This window comes from Pseudorasbora parva, chromosome 17 (genome assembly GCF_024679245.1).
Source record: "Pseudorasbora parva isolate DD20220531a chromosome 17, ASM2467924v1, whole genome shotgun sequence".
Taxonomy (NCBI): Eukaryota; Metazoa; Chordata; class Actinopteri; order Cypriniformes; family Gobionidae; genus Pseudorasbora; species Pseudorasbora parva.
Window position 1 is genome coordinate 44405175 of NC_090188.1, and position 13447 is coordinate 44418621.

The window sequence follows — 13447 nt, forward strand, 5'->3', positions numbered from 1 at the left end:
CCCTAAACCTAGCCATCTCGCACACACACACACACACACACACTGCCCCTAAACCTAGCCATCACACACACACACACACACACACTGCCCCTAAACCTAGCCATCACACACACACACACACACACACACACACTGCCCCTAAACCTAGCCATCTCACACACACACACACACACACACACAGCCCCTAAACCTAGCCATCTCACACACACACACACACACACTGCCCCTAAACCTAGCCATCTAACACACACACACACTGCCCCTAAACCTAGCCATCACAATAAACATTCTGCATTTTTACATTTTCAAAAAACATAATTTAGTGTGTTTATAAATCCATTTACCTTGTGGACATACGCGGCGTAGACATACACGCGGATATCTCAAAATGCGTACAGATAAAATGCCACTTGGCATTAGAAAGTAGTGTGTATGTTTATGCGAAGTCATGATGTCGGAGCGGTGTGCATCAGGGTACGGCGTATGTAACGTGTGTGTGTGTGTATGGTATGCTTCTATGATATGAATCATACATGACGTATTCTCTGGGCGGTGTTGCTAGCCGCAGTGCTAGTTCCCCACTCAGGGAACCATGGTTACATCTAACCGAGAGGATTTCTGCACTGTGCATGTTTTAATATCACAGAACGGACCCTGGCCAGGCCTTGCGTTACACACACACACACACACACACACACACACACCTTACACTGATGAGATGTGCTGTTATATGCTATGGAAGCCTCTTTCCGTCACCGAGGGTGAAGTCAGCTGAAATGGGCCACGTTTTGGTAAATGAGTTAATACCATCAAAATAAGCTATGCATGAGATCTAATGTTTATAAATTAGCTTGGGTCTCTTAAATATGTATATTTAAATGTGAAAAAGTATAATTGTTTTAAGATTATGAGAGTTAAAGTACAAGCTGGTACCTTCTGGAGATCCGGCATAACATTCAGGCAAAATGGGCCAATATAAAAGAGAACAACACGGATCGTTACGGCTGAAATCATTTTATTTATAACAGTAAAGTGACTCTACTGTCTCGAGTGTGCCACAAAAGCACCATACATGCATTTCATTAAACAGAAAATCGAACAAATATTTCATTAAGAAAAGTGCAATTAAAAATGAATTGATCGTGTCGTGTGTGTGTGTGTGTGTGTGTGTGTGTGTGTGTGTGTGTGTGTGTGTGTGTGTGTGTGTGTGTGTGTTATGCAGCCCATTTCTACATAAAACGGAAAATCAGAGTTTAAACAAATAAAATGTAATTGTGACTTTTTATCTCACAAGTTTGAGTTTTTGGTAACACTTTACAATAAGGTTCATTAGTTAACACGAACTGCACTTATAAAGGATTTATTCCTCTTTGTTAATGTTCATTTCAACATTTACTAATGCGATATTAAAGTCTTGCTAATATAATGCAGTGTGAACTAACATGAACAAACCATGCACAGCTGGATTTATATTAAATAACGTTAACAAACATTAACTCATGCAAGCTTGTTGTGAAGTGTGACCGAGGGTTTTTTTCTCAGAAATGTATAAACTTAAACCTGTGAGATATAAAAGCGTTATTGCAAGGGGAAACATTGAATTGTGAGATGAAAAGTCGCGATTACTTCATATTTCCGTGTTAGGAACACTGAGTGAAAGTCATGTTAAAGAGCGGCAGATGGGAACGCTTACGGGAATGATAATGTGCTTTCCTTCTGAACATCAGCGGATGAATTATGTTCCCCAAGCGGACCATCACAGGGCCTTGAGATGTGATGGTCTGAAGATGGCCGCTCTAATCTGCATACATTAGGCTGTGTGTGCTCTTCCTCTCGCTCATCTGCAGGTGCTCCTCTGGCAAACACACACACTTATGGAGGAAACCATGAGCTGTGGTGCAGAAAGCAGTCAGAAAATCCGGCTATTGTCCTATAATACATCCAATGTGTTTCCCTCTGCCATTAATGATCTTTGGGGGGGCATTAAAGTTATCTCCTCTATTGAGCCGTATATCGAGTGAAGCGCTTCACACACAAGAGCATAAGTGGGCGGGGCTTGATTGTGTGTGGGGGATTGATTGGATGGCGGTGGTTTGCTATTGGCTGATCTCATGTGAGTGACAGCTGGCCCCGCCCTCATCATCAGAGAAGAGATGAAGTCATTCTGACTGAAGATTATTAACTCAATAATGATGTGCACTGATAAAATAAACACTGCAATATTCCATAAATAAGACCTGTCCGTTTATATATTTAATAGTGATTGTGTTGTAAAGTAATCTGCTTTCGCTGTAAATCTGTTCTGTGATCATGTTCTAGTGATCAGCTGTAGTCGAGCTCCATTAGTCGGCTGCAGCGATGGAGAACCCGAACCTTCTGGCGTGCGAGCCCCAGATTACTGTCAGAGTTTGCTTAACCTCTGGACTGGCTCTCTGCGGAGGCAAAGGTTGAACACACAGGCCTGTCGTTAGCCAGATTACTCCACGATTCATCAGGCACAGCAGGAGCCACCACAACACACACACACACACACACAGCGCTTCACCAACTGGACACACTGGAGCTCAGTGCCTTACCAATCACACACCAGAACCAAACGCTCAGTCTGGGAACCGGCCAGAGTCATCGTCTGAAGAAGTCTCTGGCATCTCGTCACGGCCCCACTGCGAACCGATACGAGTGTGTGATCTCGTGGAAGTATACGGCAAGATGAGTTTTCACGTGCATATGATACACTCATGGGTGGGATGGGGGCGGTGGTTCCCATAAAGCAGGGCTATTCAAATCTTACCCTGGAGGGCCAATGCAGTGCAGAGTTTAGCTCCAACCTTAATCAAGCACACCTGAACATGCTAATCAATGTCTTCAGGATCATTAGAAAATCACAGGTGGGTGTGTTTGATCAGGGTTGGAGCTAAACTCTGCAGTGCATTGGCCCTCCAGGGTAAGATTTGAATAGCCCTGCCATAAAGTGTGTATCATATGCACACTGAAACTCATTTTGCCATAAACTTTCACGAGATCACACACTCGATCGCACGTATCGATACGCGTTTACATGAGATCGGGGCTATTAGGGATGCAACAATACATCCATGCTTCAACACACACCTCGGTGTTCAGTTCAGTTTTCTCTCTTCTGATCTTAGGCGACAGGAACAGAAAGAGTTTAGGGAGAAAATGTTTTTATTGTAATACTCTTTCTTTACTTTACTTAAAAGACTTGAAAACCCTTTAAACTTAAAACTTTACCTAAAACACCCTTGTACACATTCCTAGTGTATGTATAATATAAAATAAATATATATAAAGATTTACAGTGGCAGCTCAGAGATGAACAGATGAATTTAAGGATGAAATTGAATGAATAAAGGTCAAATTAAAACACTACATGGTCTTCAGTAAACCATATAAATAGATTAAAAGCTACTGTATTAAAGTTTCTCATTATTCAAGAGCAGCGAGGGATTTTCTCTGTCTTTTGTTGTTTTATTAACATAATTTTAGAGGTGAACTGTCCCTTTAAGGACAAGTGTTCACTAAAGGCTACTGTCACTTTAAGACCTGCTCGCATCTCACACACACACACACACGACTTTACTTTCACTTTAACCGTCTGTGTTTATATATGTTCAATATATGTTCACCTTGTGTGTGTTCGACTCAGTCCAGTAATCGTGTGTGTGTGACAGGCTTTAGTGCGCTCATGTAAAACTGAGCATAAGCAGCCAATGAAACGTTTAACCAGCAAGGCTTTAAAACGCAGCAAATAATGAACTTTAGTGATTGTGAATAACTGTAGTGCTGTGAGTATAACTAAACACCGCCTAACTTTAGTGCAGATGATGGAGATTTGCTCATATCAGTGCTTAGACTCAAACACAGCCGAAATAAACTAAGAGAAATAGAAATAATTCATTAAATGCAAAACTGAAAAAAACAACGCAATTCACCAGCGCATACTGAACCGTGAATACCGTACCGAACGGTTCCATATTATATTGAGAATTGTGGCATCCCTAGTGTGTGTGTGTGTGTGTGTGTGTGTGTGTGTGTGTGTGTGTGTGTGTGTGTGTGTGTGTGTGTGTGTGTGTGTGTGTGTGTGTGTGTGTGTGTGTGTGTGTGTGTGTGTGTGTGTGTGTAAAGAGAAGACACATCTTCATTTTTACTTTATTATACCTTTATTTAACAAGGGACTAAAACCACACTGATCTCCTTCACAAGTGAGCCCTGGCCACGATGTTCATCATAAATATAGTATACTGTAATATAATACTGTAATATAATACTGTAATATAATACTGTAATATAATACTGCATTCACAGGCCAGACCCGAATGCACTGATTCTGATAATTTTTTTGGGTGATAGTTTTATTCACAGTATAATCCCAGTTTATTAGATAGAACTCCCCATCAGACGCTTCATATCGAACCTTCCCATCAGGGTCAGCGCTTTATGGATGTAGTTTAATTCAGAAGCCTAGCCTATCGTCTTAGGCAGTAAACATGTTATCACAAACCAACAAACGAATAAAGGGTTTTAGAAGCACATTATAAATAAAATCAGAAGCTCAGAGTCAACACATTAAGATATAGAGTCTGATCTGAGGTCAGTTCTGGCGCTGTGTTGACTGATCACACACACACACACACACACACGTCAAGTGTAATATGTTCACTATAGTTAATATTAATCTTATTAGTAGCTAATTGTGGCCTAACACACGTGACTCAAGACAGGAATATGCTGCAGTATTAAAGCACATTAGAATATTAAACACTGTATTTATGTTAATGGTTATTTTTCATACGTTTATAAAGAAAACATTTGCATATTTTGCCCGTTGTGTGTGATCAGTGTGAGTTGTGTTTATCGGTGGATGCTGAACTTCTGTCATTCCTATATCTGTGAAAATAAAGTGAATTTCATAGGCTACTTATTATTATTATTATTATTATTATTATTATTATTATTATTATTATTATTATTATTATTATTATTATTATTAGGCCTATTATTATTATTATTATTATTATTATTATTAGGCCTATTATTATTATTATTATTATTATTATTATTATTAGGCTATTATTATTATTAAAAACTTTTTATAGACTGCTTTTTCACACCAGGAATTGAATATTTTAAATACTAGGTTATAGTTTATTACACATATGTATAATAATTGTCACATCACATTATAAAACTAAGAATGCATATGTCCATGTGTGCTCCTTCAGAGAAAAGCGATTATTGTCATATTAGCAGGTTTCTGACACTATAAATAAACATTTATTCCCCCAATTTTTACAAATGAAATTTCTGTTTACATAAATATGAAAATGAACACATTTCGATTGGAATAATTTGATTATAGCTATTCTGAAGTGTCACGTTAATTAACTAACATTAACGAGTTTTGTTTTCAGACCAAAATGTGTTTTTGAGAAAGAAGAAATGTCCCTAACTGCATAAATAATGATAATTCTCCATAAGAGCTATGAGCAGCGTTATTATAACACACTTTAGAAATATTAGTTATGAGATAATTTCTGTTTGTTAAAAATCATTAGTCGTTGAAATCATTCCATTGAAGACAATCACTTTTCGTTTATAGTTATTTCTCTTTGCGGCATTATTTACAGCTGTGTGGTTTTCAGACTGTAGCTTTAAAAGGAATTGTAATAATATAATTATTATACTAGTAATGAACACGCATCGGTGTTTGATTGGCAGATTGGCAGCTCGAGCTGAAGCGGAGGCTCGTGTCTGCGTGACACTCAATAAACGCCAGTCTGGGCAACATAACACGACATTCTGAAGAACGAGCCTATGGTTGAATCTGGAGGAAACTATGAAGATGAATCCTCGAAGCATATCCGTGATTTATATAAAACATCTATAGCATCAGTCCGAGCTGGAGCTCCTCCGCACCTGCGAGCATGGGCGTAGGTTTAGGGGGGGACGCTAGGTACTAGTCCCAATCAATATTTTAAGATGGCAAAATTGTCCCCACCAATATTTTAGCAAACTCCTTCGTGCTGCTATATGGATCGATTCCGTATCTTCCCGTATTTACAAGCAAAATGACGCGTCCCGCCGTACCAAACCAATACGGGACGCGATGCACAAGATTGGGTTTTAGCAGCTTTGCTGCTGCCATAGCGACGGAGTCTCGAGAACATGCGCTGTAAACTTGCGCGCTTTTTTAAAAACATGTCGAGCTCGCGTCCATCGTTTAAACGCAAGAGGATTTCCAGATATAGGGCTGAATAGAAACAAAGGTATCAGTGAGTCTGTCCAGTAACTTATGATGAACCTAAGACAAACTGCAACCTTTGCAGAGAAGCATTTCAGTGTCTCAGACTGTCTGACTGAAAGCAGCAGCGATGACGGACACATCCGTGCTTCTAGGTAGGCCATTTAATGGATAATATATTAATATAATATTCCATACATTATCATAGCTTGGCAGACTTATTTTTCTAGACATTAGACCGGTTAATTAATAGATTAGAGCCTAATTAATGTTATTAATTTATAATTTAGCTATAGGCTATATTAATAATAAATAATCCTGTCATATAAAGTTTGACATTTAAAAAATATTAAGATAAAAATGTGACAAATAATTGCATAATAATATAGTCATAATAGTAAATTAATAAAGAAAATTTAATTTAATGTTTGAATTTCAGAACATTTTTGTCAGTAAAGTGGTTACTGGTTCAAAATGACTGCTTAAAGAGACAGTGCACCCAAAAATGAAAAATCTGTCAATTTCCTTTTTAAACCTGTATAAATTTCTTTGTTATGTTGAATTCCTACCATGGAAGTAAATGGTGCCCCCAAAGCAGCCTGGTTACAAACTTCCTTTAAAATATATTTTTTTGTGTTCAGCAGAACAAAGAAACTCATACAGGTTTGGAACATCATGAGGGCGAGTAAATGATGACAGGATTTTTATTCTTGGGTGAGCCATCCCTTTAAAGTGCACCAATATAGGCTATTAAAGAGTTCTTTAGAAATAAATAAAATAATCAAATGTAAAATAATATAAAATGTGTTCTGTTGCAAGTTTGCATAGGTCTACTTGATTCCATGTTTATTGTTCAGCTGTTGTCATTGTTTAATTGTCACTCTTATCACTACTATCACTCTTTAAATGCCAAGTTCATAAATGATTTTCAAAAACTAATTCAAAACTGGTTTGGAAAAAAAAACTTACAAACAAAATAACTTATTTTCAATATAAAAAGTGATTGTGCATGATTATATAGCATTATGGCTTTAAAATAAAAAAAATGTGGTTATAATGGAAGTCAATGGGGCAAAAACAGCCACGAACAGTAAATGAGGGAGAAACAAAAACTGATCCTGTACAAAAACTAACAATGCATCAAATCTAAAGTTGTTACTAATCTTTGACATGCTCAATAATGTGATAAGAGGTAAAAAAAAAAAAAAAAAAAAAAATCCAGTCCACAATCATTTTTTTATATTGAAAATAAGTAATTTTGTGTGCATGTTGTGTTTTTTTTTCCAAATCAGTTTTGAAAATCATTTATGAACTTGACAATTAAAGAGTAGGCTATTTTGTCTTTTATTATTATTATGGTACTGGATTGGGCTGAAAAGCCTCATAAATTAATAATCGTTCATTCCCAAACTATGGTGCATTTCCATACTCAGTAATAAATAATAGACTATATAATCTGGGCAAACCTGGTGGGATGTCCCCACCAAAGCTGAGACCAAACCTACGCCCTTGCCTGCGAGGGTTTATTCCCCCGCGTCCTGCGCGCGTTATTCGGCAGCGCTGAGCTCGGAGACCCGCCCAGATGGACCCAGAGCCAGGAGAAGATAACCCTAATGAGAAGTGACTTCCAGAGCCACTCATCCATGCAGGTTATTAGTGCTGTCACGGAATCTAGCAGACGCTCCTGCGCATGCGCACTGCCCCCTCTCCGGTCAGGTTATCTCCGAGATTTAAACCCGTAGTGCAGCTGGAGAAACACAGATACAAACGTTAACCATTTTTAAATATTCTCTTTAAACCTTTTTTTCTGTAGCTGTTGATTCCCTGTGAGTGCTAAATGCTGGGCTCTGTCGTTGTTTGTCCAGCACTTTGGTCAGCCATTACAAACACCCTCTCGGTTCTTTAATAAGACAGAGGAGTGAAACAGATCCGGCTTTTCATGGTTAGTGGTGTGTGTCCTCCAGAATAACACACTTTCTAATGTATATTTATGGTTTAATATCTGAAGCGATGAATAGTTTGGGTAAAGATGATATAAATATCCAGACTGGGGTATTTGGAAGCGGTTTGTCCAAGTCATTTCATATAGAGTATATTAAATCATGCTGAGTTTTCCCAAATGTAGCCTAATACACACTAAAAAAACAAAACAAAAAACAAAACAAAATACTGGGTTAAAAACAACCCAAATTGGGTTGAAATGGACAATTATAATAAATGTCTGCCCAACCAGCTGGGTAGTTTAATTTAACTCAACTACACTGTAAAAAAATGTTTTTGATTTTTGTTGGTTTAACTTAAAAAAGTGAGTAACCTGGTTGGCTTAAGATTTTGAGTTTATTGAAATTAAAAATGTGAGTTGATACAATGAAGGAAATGTGTTTAATAAATAGAAACTCAAAATATTATTGTGTCTGAACCACATAAATAATGTGATAAATCATGAAAATAGCACAATTTGGCTGCGTCATCAGAAATAAAACACACACAATTACCCAATATGCTTACACAATCTGTTAATAATATTTTAATGAAGGTTGTTGAATCTCAAAAAAAAAATCATTGTATTAACTCAAAATTTTAAGGCAACCAGGCAACTTTTTTCCTAAATAAATGTTTACAGTGTATTGTTTAAATATTTCTGTATGGCTCGCTTAAAATTAGCCCAAAGTATGTTGAAATTTACATGTATTAATGAGTTTTATGAAAAATAACTGAACAATAGACATGTATTAAACTGATTATTAATAAATGTTCTCCGTTTGATTATTATTGTTGCCTCTGCACTGTAAAAAAATATTTAGAAAAAAGTTGCCTGGTTGCCTTAAAATTTTGAGTTAATACAATGAAATTTTTTGAGCTTCGACAACCTTTATTAAAATATTATTAAACGATGTTGTAAGCATATTGGGTAATTGTGTGTGTTTTATTTCTGATGACGCAGCCAAATTGTGCTATTTTCATGATTTATCACATTATTTATGTGGTTCAGACACAATAATATTTTGAGTTTCTATTTATTAAACAAATTTCCTTCATTGTATCAACTCACATTTTTAATTTCAATGAACTTAAATTTTAAGGCAACCAGGTTACTCACTTTTATAAGTTAAATCAACAAAAAACAACCAAAAAAATGTCAGTGTGTGATTATGAGTGGGATTTCTCATTTCCACCAGACTCTGGGCTCATAAGCCAGCCATCAGTCATTATTGAACAACAGGAGGGTTAAATACAACTGTCCAGCCGGAAAACATTTAACCCAATCGCTGGGTTTGTCCATTTTCAACCCAACCTGGGTTGTTTTTAACCCATTTTTTAGATTGTGGTCTATAGCTTACAGCAGTGATGTTCAAATCGCTGGATGATCTGTGTGAAGCTGCTGGACTAAACCAGAATACTCCACAATATCTCCAGGAGTTTGTTGGTTAGTCGCCTTTAAATACCGCGGGAATAAGCGTTTAATCTGGAGAACCTGCCCGCTCACACCAATGACGATAACGATAATACTTCAAACATCGAGCTAAATATGAAAGAATAGCAAAGTCACAACTATAAAGATAACAGGAGATGTGTCTGGAATCGCCTTCAGAATTAATATTATTATTATTATTATTATTATTATTATTATTAATTCAGCTGATGAACGATACAAACACTGACAGCCAATCAGAACCCTTGGGCTAATAATAAACTCAACGATATTGAGCACTATAGTGTGATTGAAAGCTTATATCTTTATGGTTATTGTTTTTAAGGCCTTAACAATAACTAGCACAATATCCTTGTGTTTATTATAAGCGCTGGTTTCTGTGGCTTTAAGCTCTTTAAAGCAGGATTCTGATTGGCTGTCGATGTTTTTATCGTTCATCCGCTGGAAAAATCATCCTGAAAGTGATTCCAATGAGGTTTCTCGGTGTCCTTATTGTTATAGCTGTGAAGTGACTTCTTTTATATGTAGAACGATTTGTAGAATAATTATCGCTATCGTTTTTACTCTTGGTGTGATCGGATAGGGGAGAGCAGGGGCGACAGTACCATTTTTCAGAAAAACTTAATTTTAAAAGAAAATGAACTCAGGAGTGTGGTCTATCAACAGCAGGCGGTGTTTTGTTCAAATGCAGAGCGACTCGAGGATGATTTGACTTTGAACATAAGATGCAGATTGTGACCCCATCATGGGACGACAGGAACACAACACTATAAACTGGATTGCTCTGTGTTACTCTTGTTTTTATTAAATATACCTGACTATGACCTTGTTAATATGTAACTGCAAACATCTTTGCAAAACAAATATTAAATTACATTTTAATTTTAAATGTTACGTTTAATAAAATGTTTCAAATTTAACCTGACAATACAAACGTGTAGGTTTAGAATATTTTTTGTGCATTGTCAATCTATTTGACAAACAAAATATTGCTCTGGTACACACTTAGAGAAGCTCAAGATGGCCCACTGAACTGTTTATCTTAGAAGGAGCACATTTTAAATGAAAGAATGGATATTTAAGCGTCAGAACACGGCATGTGTCCTGATGGAGATAGTAAAGGGGAAATGACCGCTCAGAGATCGCGATTAGGGCACACAGACGCGCAAACACCGCGATAGGCTGTCCAGATCGAGCTCTTTATGTCATATCTGATGGGTTTTAGTTTTGAAATGTTGCAAATGAGAATGGCTCAGATGATTGAATATATTCAGAGATGAAGGTCTTCTAAATGATTCTCCGTTTGGTTCAGATTAAAGCAGCAGGAGAATATGTAAAGTGTTCAGGGTAAACGACACGATAATAAACATGATAATAAATGGCGTATGCAGATATCATATAATAACTGCGTCAGGCTATGATCACCATATTTATAACGAAAACATCATATTTCAAATAAATTATTATTTAAATAAAAAAATAGGCTAATATAAGATCACCTTCAGCGCTTTCAGAATCTTTACTTTTTAAAATAATTTTGTTTCTATAGGCCTATTTTTTAATATTTTTCTATATTAACATATTTTAATTATATATATATTGAACAAAAATGAATATTTTTATACAAATAAACAGAAAAGAGTTCAAACTTTGCTAAAGTGATGTTTTGAAAAAGTTTTAACTTAGACATGATTGAAGACATTATTTTATTTTAATATTACATTCCTACATTAAGATTTTAAAGTAAATAAACATATTGAATGGTTTATTCTCACGATAAATCTGTTGCTCCATTAATGTCCAAGCACGCATATTTCTTCAATCATAAGCACACACACACACACACACACACACACACACACACACACACACACACACACACACACACACACAAGATATATTCACTTATATTTCTTATATCTAATGCCTATTCGCTTCATTATTATGCCTGTTTATTTTATAAAGTACGCCTAGCCTGTTTAATCTATATGTTTTAACATTGTATCTGCTAAAGGATTAATTTATTCATTACTATATTACTATATATTTTAAATCTAAATGATTTCTGAAATGTATTTTAGGAATTGGCAGAAAAACACAAACGCGCTTTATTAAACTCAGGTCTTCTTCTTCTTCCCATTGACCTCCACTTGGGTTCTTTCTTTAGTAAACTGTTATATTTCTAATACCCCAATATCATACTAATATAGCCCAGACTCCTTTATGCGCACCTTTTGCACATATTGTCGAATCTTCATATTTGTCATTTTGTCGCCTAGACTAATTTAACCCGATCACACATAAATGCGTATAAATAGTACGAGTGTGCAGTGTTGTGGAATACGCCAAAACTCATTATGATACAATGATTAGTTGAATAGCGTGTAAAACGAGAATAATTCTGTTATATGTTATGAAAAACGAAAATAACGAAATAAACGTGTCCCTGCCGCGAATAAATAGATTAATTTGCGTGACCATACCACGAACTGCCGTGTGACTGGGTCGGAAAAACGAAATCTACATAGTGTGTGTTTTTAAAAGAGTGCGAAAAAAATGAGAAATGATATTAACATGTAAACAAATATTTCAGCTCTAAGTAACATATTTTAAATGTTTTATTGAACCACCACATATAAACGCTCATCATAAAGAACATCTCTGGATCATTACTGTGATCGTTATTAATAAACTTACTCATATTTGTGCATTTTCAGTTTGAAAATAGAGACAGTGTGCAGAGCTCTGTTAAACAAACTGGTATTGTTTATTAATTTTGTACAAATTCTCCATTTTTGTAAATACAAAAGCGTTTTGTTCTTTCAGTGCTAAAGAAGAATCTCTTTTTTAAAAGTGCAAACCTTTAAAATAACAGTGAGTGCTGAGGTTTATATCTGTTTTCCTTCCTTTCATTATCCCGAGCCTCGGACCCTGATGGACACTAGAAGAGCTGGAGGTCAGCGTATAAACCACAGGATCCCTGCCCACGGGTCTACACACACACACACACACACACACACACACGATCCCCGCCCACAGGTCGCGCTACACACACACGCTCACCGGGACACAGAGGGGAGATGGGGATTATTGGGTTTTAGCCTTTAGTGCATTCGTTTATTTATGACACTGTTTGCCTAATGTGTTATTAAATGTTTAACCGTTTGTTTTTACTTGCTTGGAAATCATCTGACTGCATGCAACTAATAAAGAGTAAAGTTTGGTGTAGGCCTTTATGTAGAATGCGTGAGTACAGTAGAGGTCCGAGGCTCGCCATAATTTAAGAAAGGTTCATTGTTTTTGACAAGTGCTAACCACTAACTGTGTGTGTGTGTGTGTGTGTGTGTGTGTGTGTGTGTGTGTGTGTGTGTGTGTGTGTGTGTGTGTGTGTGTGTGTGTGTGTGTGTGTGTGTGTGTGTGTGTGTGTGTGTGTGCCTCTGAGCTCCACATGATCACACATCCTATATTTCATCTGTCTGGTCCTGAGAAAATGAAAATAAATAGAGTATTTCTGAGAGCCGAGACATTGATCACTTCAGTAGGACTGCGGATTAATGGATCATGGCTGGATACAACGACACCAAACACATTCAAGAAATAAAATATAAATTAACTGGACTTCAAACACTATAAATAGTCTGGCGTTAAATCACATAAATGTCCACCAGAAGACAGGAAAGACAAACATTCAGTAATGATGTCAAACTGCAGGAATGCTCGTTCCCGCCACAATCCCGACTTCCCCCGAAATT